Source organism: Varroa jacobsoni, unplaced genomic scaffold, assembly GCF_002532875.2.
Source record: "Varroa jacobsoni isolate VJ856 unplaced genomic scaffold, vjacob_1.0 scaffold_621, whole genome shotgun sequence".
Lineage (NCBI taxonomy): Eukaryota > Metazoa > Arthropoda > Arachnida > Mesostigmata > Varroidae > Varroa > Varroa jacobsoni.
This window is the reverse complement of record NW_019213523.1, coordinates 62,785-71,430: the sequence shown is the minus strand read 5'-3', so window position 1 is coordinate 71,430 and position 8,646 is coordinate 62,785. Positions and strand designations below refer to the sequence as shown.

The 8,646-nt window shown below is 38.9% G+C and overlaps 1 protein-coding gene and 1 long non-coding RNA gene across 17 annotated transcripts in view; one reads left to right on the top strand and one right to left on the bottom strand.

Moving 5' to 3' along the window:
* LOC111262020 (galactosylceramide sulfotransferase) overlaps positions 1-8,646 on the bottom strand; it is a 56,138-nt gene that overhangs the window by 37,231 nt on the left and 10,261 nt on the right. For 4 of the 16 annotated variants that reach the window (XM_022835979.2, XM_022835977.2, XM_022835981.2 and 1 more), the window contains exons 1-3: positions 5,515-5,833; positions 5,168-5,342; positions 4,344-4,563 (exon numbers count right to left, since the gene is read on the bottom strand). The exons of 2 other annotated variants lie outside the window; for them this stretch is intronic. The gene's annotated coding sequence lies outside the window, so the exon portion shown is untranslated. Of the gene's footprint in view, positions 1-4,343; positions 4,564-5,167; positions 5,343-5,514; positions 5,837-8,646 lie in introns of those variants that run through there. 10 more of the 16 variants (XM_022835992.2, XM_022835989.2, XM_086968922.1 and 7 more) reach the window with 7 other exon arrangements.
* LOC111262023 (uncharacterized) overlaps positions 5,972-8,646 on the top strand; it is a 3,344-nt gene continuing 669 nt past the window's right edge. Inside the window, exon 1 of the long non-coding RNA XR_002681333.1 lies at positions 5,972-6,331. This is a non-coding gene — a long non-coding RNA (uncharacterized LOC111262023). The remainder of the gene's footprint in view (positions 6,332-8,646) is intronic.

Sequence of the window (8,646 nt, the reverse complement as noted above, 5' to 3'; positions counted from 1 at the left end):
CGACGACGACGACGACGACGACGACGACGATGACTCTCCCAAATAGTCCTTGTGATAGAAAAACTGGGCGGTATCATTCATTTGTTAATAAAGAAAATTGTCGGTATTGGCTTGCGTTGGCATGCAGTTATCTATTATCTAATCTTTCTTAACAACGTAAACAAGTCTATGCCATATAGAAAGTGCCGCAGCTTTTTCGTATAGATGAATGGCATTGTAAATTGCGGATAAGAAATGCAAGATCGGCTATTTTTATCTATGCGTTCGCAAATACTGGCTGTATATTAGTTACAGCTTAACTTGTTTTGTGTGAACATACAAGTATTTACTACCCGTAAAATTAGCAATAACTTGATTTTATGACAAGACTGAATTTTTTAGCATTGTATAGTTAGTATTATTTGACATTTTATATATTCGTGCCATAAATCCAGTGATTGGTGCAGTTCAAGAACCAAGTTTGTGACAATTTGCCCTCCTGCAGTGCAGGCATAATTTCCAATTTTTAAACCAATAGGTTGTTGTTGGCGGAAAGCACCGAAACAGACCGGTTAGCCAGTAGAACTTGCACTGCGTCAAAAAACTTGTTCACTGAACCTAGTGCTTTCAATGAAATTACTTGCGTTTAGATTGTCTATTATAAAAGAATGATACTTCTGTATTGGATGCCAACAATGCTCTGAACTATTTTAGAAAATAATAAAAATTAAAATGGCGGAGTAATTCACAGTGCTTCTAATCTGATTTCGGATTTGACGTTTGAAAGAAACAGAATGAGCATATTCCGTGTATGCACAGTATTCGCAGCGTTGTCGTACGCATCGGAAAAAGCTATCCCTACAGTCTTCATACAGGAACTTTCTGCTACGAGAGATACATTTTGCAAATGAAAATGTCCATTGCAAATAACAGCAGAATAATCTCTCTTGAATCATAAGCCCTAAATGAAATCAACGTTACCTATGTACGAGTGAACTTGAAAAACATACCTCTGTCAATATTTTTTTCGTAACAATTATCAAATATCATAAAAGGAACTAATGCGACGATACAAGTCTACAGAATGCGTGTAGAGATTTTTAAGTCTTATTTATTTATTGGGGTAAATATGTGGATGGGATGAACGGGTCGCTCTAACGCTAACGGGAACTGTAGAAAACACAAAGATGAATTATTGCTATCGTTTTAAATCAAAGAACTTATGCTCGAAATTAAACGTTAAACGTGAGCTGATCTTGCTTGAGTGTTAATCCAACTCGGGTTCTGACTGTCGACGTTTTGTTCTGAAGGCCAAGTTGAAGTTCATGCGACCAAGCGGCACGGGTGCACGTGCGATCCAGGTCGGTGCACAGCACAACACCCAGACAGAAAATAGGAATAAAGCGTGAATTCTGAGAGCGGTTATTGTACTATTAAAGCCCGATTTTGGGGTCTGTTCAAAGCGTCGAATAGGTCGACACTGCCATCAACGCATTGGTCTGCGAATCAAATTTTCCTGTACAAGTTTAGGTATCTCGGATGAAGTGAAAATGACCCTCATTTGTAATACCGCTTCACAAGGACTGGATCACTTGGAAAAGAACTGAAACATAAATAAGCCTTCCAAAGCTAATATTTTATCCTAATATGTATTATTGGATAGCCTTAATCGCAAGCACTTCTTGAATTAAAGAACCTAGTAGGTCGTTTTTTTATGCCAATCTATTTGGGTAAGGCATTGTTAACCTGGCAATGTTTTTGTATGCTATCCGCTATTACATGTTCCTGCTGCTTGCCAAATGACGTAAATAATCTCAGTCCTCGTCACCGTGATTGCGCAGTGTTTGCCTACCAAACGTTAGGGATACGTTGTGTTGTAAGCTCAATTCAAAAGAGTACACGTTGCCCTTGCCGGAAACCAGCTGTCCGGAAGGATGATTTAATTTCGGTAGAATTAGGAATATTAGCACGTGTATGAGCCCTTAACAATTTTGACGGTGATTTAATTAGGTTTGAAATTGGCAGTACGATATTTGTGTCCGGCCATCATTCTCTGAGCATACCAGACTCTGCGAGAATCTATCGTATATAGTTTATTAAGAGAAATGAATTTCCGTTAGATCATTCCTTTTAATTCTGTTAAAAATAAGGATTTAACGTTGCTAATTTAATGCAGCATTAGGGTTTGTTGGTGGCTAACTAGCTAAATGCTGGGAGGCTAGGTTTCCGTTCGTCGATGGCGTCCACCGTTCAATTGACCAAGGTAATCTGTCATTCACCAACTTCAAGCCCGCCCGTCACTTAGGGTAGGACAGATTACATCACCATACTGGTCCTCTATGAAGCCTAGATAAAGTGTGCCACCTCTATCGCTGCGCCAGCTTGACAAAGTAATTAAAACAGAATTGAAATCTAAATAGATATGCCTGAATGTTTCGACGTTTATGTCTAGCAACGCCGTTAAGCTTTTGGTCAGACGGCTGGCTCCGAGCACAAAACGAAGTGTGTGGATGCCCAGGTTCGAACCTAGACCAATGCGTATCCCTAAGCTTAGCAAACAAATACGTTACCCACAAAGACATATCAGAGGCAAACACATGAATGCCACATTCGCTGTTAACGTTATCGTTTGTGATTGGACGGATTGTGCTGCTTCCGTCATAACGGCTACAGTCAAAAACAGCGAGTCGCCATTTTTTTTTTTCTTCTATGTACCGAAGCCTCGCGAGTTTTTGTCCTCAGGTTAATATTGCTGATCTATTGTCACGTCACACCGTAGGGCCCTCTAATATGTCTCAACCCATGAACTTAAAATATTGCGGCTTTAATACGTAATACCATGAATATTGTTTGAATATAACCGCTGTCGCAGACGTGCTTAATTAGTCCAGGGTAGGACACCTGAACATTTGGGCATTTTCTCATGTTTTGTTTCTGATATTGTATCTACATAAAAACAGATGTTTTAATAGTTTTTTACATTTGCCAGAAGTACCATTCAGATCATTTGGTTTGTTCAATGTAACCACCAGCTTTTATTCAAAGCCTAAAACACTTACTAAACATTTTATGTGCATATATAGTACATAATACTCTTTCTCTAATCCGCACACCACTTGTCAGTAGTAACCATGTGCCAAGCGAAATTGGCGAGTATAAATTAATTAAAGTATCGCTTAAATACGTTTCCTACAAAAAAGCTAAGAGCATTAGATTTTGGCTTAACGGCAGGCCAGAAGCAGCAAAAATGCAAGCGTTCAAAATGACCCAAAAGCCTTGAAAAACTAACTGTTGGAGCTTATATGGAGTAATCAATTGTCAACCGATACTCCACTATTCAAAACGGCCGTTTCTGTGTAGAAAATCTAAATGTAACAAGAAAGTTCTCTCGGCTATAAAGTCTTTTGGTTTACCTTGTAGAAATCCTTCCTCGGATTCTTCATAAGCCACATAAAAAAATTTCAATAACGTAGATTGTCGATTTCGGACAGAAAAATTACATTTTTCATATTGGTGGGAGCTCGTCTAGCGCGAAAATATTAAATAATTTTTGCTCAAAATCCGTAAACTTTTTGTTTTGTTCAAGAAAACAACGGTTTTTTTTTGTGGTATTAGAGATATCAAAAGCGGCAAATGAGCGCATGCCCGTTATGACAAACAGCCCACATAACATTGCCCCAGGTTAGGTGCCGTGCCCTGTGTACACAAAAATGTGGCAATGAAGGAAGTTTATTCACAAACAATAATCACATTATTCGAAATCATTAAAGAAACAATGATTTAGTGTTTAGTTTATGTGAGTCCAATTATTAGATAAAATAAAGCAACGTCGTATGCAGCGGTCTGCGATAATAATAATAACAATAGAACATTTAACTTTAGAGAAGCGAAGTTTATATTTGTATAGTTGGTGGTCATTTACAGGTCGCAGAGGCCCATTTTAGCGTATTACGTGTATGAACTTCGTGAACTATTCCCATTTCACTCGTGGTTCTGTTGTAGTTCGTCATTGTACGACAATATCAAAGGAACATCGATGAGAGGCTTTTTTACGGTTGTAGTATCAAACAGTCTGCTCATCAATGGGCTATAAAATAATGGGCATAACTAGACTTAAACGAGATAAGTATTGTTATTATTATATTAGGTGTGCGATTTACACCGTGAACGTGTGAGGCCGTGAGCGTGCTTCATATTCTGAACTTTTTCCTACTTGACTAATTCTATATTAATGTATCGTCTGTATTCTATGTATTCATTCATGAACTAGACATAGAATGTGTAAAAATATAAAAAAGCAAGATGTAATCATACCAGAATAATTATGTTTTATATGGAAGACAGTGGGCGTAATCAATACATACCAGACGCATATTTTTGCCTGCACCTGTCTTCTGAAATGTATGTAGGTACGTCGAGTGGAAAAAAAATGGCATCACGGCGTTGTCATACAGCGGTTTTAACTGGAGAAAGAAAACACACACTTTCGAGTGCGTCTACACGTAAGTCCAAGTACAAGTAAGCGACATATGTCGCTGTCGGTGTTCTTAAAAAACAGCTCGCCAGTCTCCAACGGATTGACACCTGTATTAGAACATAATTATTTGATTCGGCATGAACTTCTCGTATAAACGTAAAACTTCTATATATGGTCAATGGTGCCTGTACGCCAATTGGGGTTGCATGTATCGTATTCCGTCTATTTGTGTCCAGCCTTAAAAGACTGGTGGTAAACAGTCGAAATTTTGTGGGCAATCCTTTGTATGGTTTTCGGCATTATCATTTGCTGACTCACTCTGACTGTGATTACGAATAGCCAAATTTTTAGCAACGAAAAGCTAGTCCATAGATAACGATACCTTTTGATGCGATAAGATTTGCGAAATTCAAATACTTCATTACAAATAAAAACAAATTACGAGAAAGCTATTTGCAGAAAGATTCATGACTAACATCACGTACTATATCGACTTCACGAATCCAATTTATTAAATTAGGAGCTGTGTATCTCCTATATTGAATACCTAGTGTTTCACGAGCAAGATAGAAAATATTTTTTGATTACGGCCGTGAGCTTTGGCTGATTGATAATTATTCAACAGTCAAATTCCAAACATTATCTACTTGTAGATAGATTTGTGCAAAAGCGGTTTGCTCTAAGACATGCTTTTCAAAATGATGTACGTACTCGAAATGGGGTAAAACTCTCACTTCTTTAGAATCTTCTTCAATAAAGCGCAGATAATGTTGAAAGATTAGCACGCAGTAGCATGTAAAATATTGTTGGCCAGCGCTGAACACAGCTAAAAGGAAATAGGCGCTAGGTCTCACAGCAGGCCTGTTGACGACCGATTGTATCCCTTCTGCAAACCGGCAGAAACATCATTTATCTTGCTTAGGATGCCGTGCTGGAGCCACGTACGTTGTACAAGTACGTTTTGATTTTGTTACGTATAAAAGTAAACATCTTTTTGCGGCCTGTGTAAATAAGAAGTACTCTAGGAAAACAATCCCGAGAGTGATCTAATTAATTACCGTGACCATGTAGCTTAAGCAGAACTGTAACCAAACGTCCGATCGACTTTTGCAGAACCAGTTGTTCAGGTAACTGTCATCGACGGGTTTTGGCCTGGCAGGCCTGGGGAATTCCGAAAAGGTTTGGCTGTTTCATGTTGAGCCCCATGTTTGAATCAATTGAATATTTTTTTTAGCCATTTCGTAGATAGATATGTGCTGTAACTATTGCCGGTGGCTACGACAGGTAAACACGATACGACAATTGAAATAGGCGGGTTTTATGGTCGTCACTGTAAGGGTTGTACTGCCCGCCGATCTGTCGTTCGGTCAGTGTGAGATGGAAATTCGTGGTGCTATTTAAGAACTGTAAACAATTTAGCCAACAGAATGTGTCAGCGGAGTGAATTCCGCTAACACATCCTGTTGATCCGCTGACAATGCCATATGACGTCGTCGACTATCGGCTGGGGTGCGTTACCCATCAGCAAGCCCATTCGGCAAACAAACGCTCAGTCAAGCGCCTTTTATCCATTTGTCCATGTCGCATTAACGCAAACAACGAAATATTCTTGGCGTATGATTAAGGCGTGTTTTCATGTCATGAATGGCTTATGTATTATTAAAATTCAATGAAGTCTCCTGCCTTTCCGCGGTCTCTGTTGCCTGTCATTATCACCTCTATAACAGGCCGCACAGTCACTTCTTTGTTTTTGTTATGTGAATACATGTACTTGCTGTCATAAGACTTTAGGTGTCACTTTGTCTTAATCGTCATATCACACATATACGGTGATGGAATGGCATGGCCTATATGCACTTGGGTAATCAGTTGTTGGTACGTGATACATAAACAGTTCGCTTATTTTTCACTCTACTAAAAAAGCATTAATTGAGGCGTTTCTAATGCTATTTCGTGACGCACGTTCACATATAGGTCATGCAAATCAAATGTGAAAAATTAGATTTAACTATTAAAGCGCATAGTATGCATATCTCTAAGCAAATATAAACCTTGACAAGTTATCGCTTCTCTTGGCAGAGGCCAGTCCGCTAAAATTAAAATTTACAATGTTCGAGGACCTCACAGGAAACAATGTTCTAGTGCCACTTGAGACAATCTAGCCACTTGAGACTAAAATAGTGCGTTATAAGGAGCGTACCAGTTTATGCTATAACAACAACAAATTCGGCCGTTCGTCATTCAAAAGTGCACACACTGTCAAATTCACGTTGCATCGAAATATTTGATTAAAGTATTTATATTAGTAAAATATCGAACAAGAAAAAATCAAAACATCTAGTTGGTGTTATGATAAAATGAGTTGTAACTGTTCGTGTTAATCGGTTGTTGCATCCGCTAGAGTCATGCAAGCACCAAGTGACGAACCACAGATATGCTTATACATAGTGAGTCGTATGGACCGCTCCTCACTAAAAACTTAGCCTCAACAACGAGTAGATCTGTGCTCGATTCCATTCGAGTTCGTGTAAACGAGTAAACCCACTCGATGTCTTCATGCAATACAATGCAATACTATACGTAATAGCAAAACAATAAGTAAATATGAAACGCTATTTGTCCTTGCGCCAGCATTTCGAGCGATTTTTTCTTTGTTTGATCGGTTATCAAATTGTCACATAATTTTCGCCTGTGAAAATGCGTCGTCATCCTGCTTTGTTTGATAGATATCGCCGAAAGTAACGACACTAGCCCGCCCGGGTACGGACGATCTTTGCTTTGGCCGAATACCTCTACTACCGGTGGCAGAGATAGTCGACTCTTAACGCTAGCACCTTGCTAGCTGATTTTGCCCAAAGACAAAAACGTGTAGACAAGTTGCCGTTCTTATAGCGACCCATTTGTATAATGTGATAAACTAAAGATCAGCCGCTTCTGCTACATGTATCAGCATTGTCCACGTTGCGACACCGAAACTAAGCATACGTGAGTCCTCTGGCAAGCAGCGCACAATATAAAGTCGAATCATTTTCGCAGCCTGTTCTAGGACATCTCGAAAGTAAAAAGAAAGCGATGACGGTGGCAGAGCTTACTTGGCAGAAGCGCGCTGACACCATTAATATCAGCTTCTAAGCTAAGTAGCAATAGTGATATCGGCTACAACGAGTTCTAGCATTAATTTTTTACCATATGTGTTTCCTTTCATAAAACTACTAAATTAGAGGACATGTATTTCTCAAGTACTATAAGCAAACGCCAATGTGCCCAGGCACTCCTGGATAGGATGATGTTTCCTACAAAATGTCATTCTATCAATCTGTCCCGTTCATAAAAAATCATTATTGCAGTTTCATGTACGAGCTGAGCTTACACTGCATTATGTGTTTTGTTGCAATGCTTAGAAGCATGATAGAAGACAAGAACTATAGAAGCGCTATTATTTTTATGCCTCGCAATTGTATCTTATGTACGTATTCACGTATTAGGAGTCATAAAATGAAACTCATGCCAACCATCCCGAGAATGCTCGCAGTACGATTTGGTGTGCTTTAAGGCCATAATGTTACATAATGGTGCCTATCCGCAGGGGACTTGAGGATCAGCTAGATACTACATTTACGCAAGTTTTATGTAATCATAACAACCGAAGGCTCAAACCATTACATCTGTACAGTAGAACGTTTTATTCTGATCACTTTTTTTTTTGATGAAAGTCACAATTCTTCAGAATCGTAGGCCCTAAACTTTGTTTTTCTAGCTAGGTTTACCAAGTTTTTATTTTTACAATGCAATTAACAAGCCACATGTCGATCAGTCAGATTAGATTGCTCTGCCGCTAGGTATTGGCCTTTATAATCGTTTCTCCTGTGCAATTTGTAATGCGCTCGCAGCCAGCCTTGGGCCAACAAGCCCATTTTTTCCAGATAAACTCGTGGTCGTAAAATTTTTGTAAATTTTGTACGATCACAAGCTTTTCCTCTTTATGTTCACAGAACAGAAAAAAGGACTCTCTGAAAACAGGGGAGGAAATAATTGTATGCGCATTTCCATATTTTTAAAAACCTTAAGATCTAATTTGATTCATAACCATGGCCCTTGTTACTCGTTTATAACAACTCTCAAAACTCTTAACCGCTGCTACTACAGTTGTGTTAGCTAAACACAAGAAATGTCATTGAGAGTACCTATAT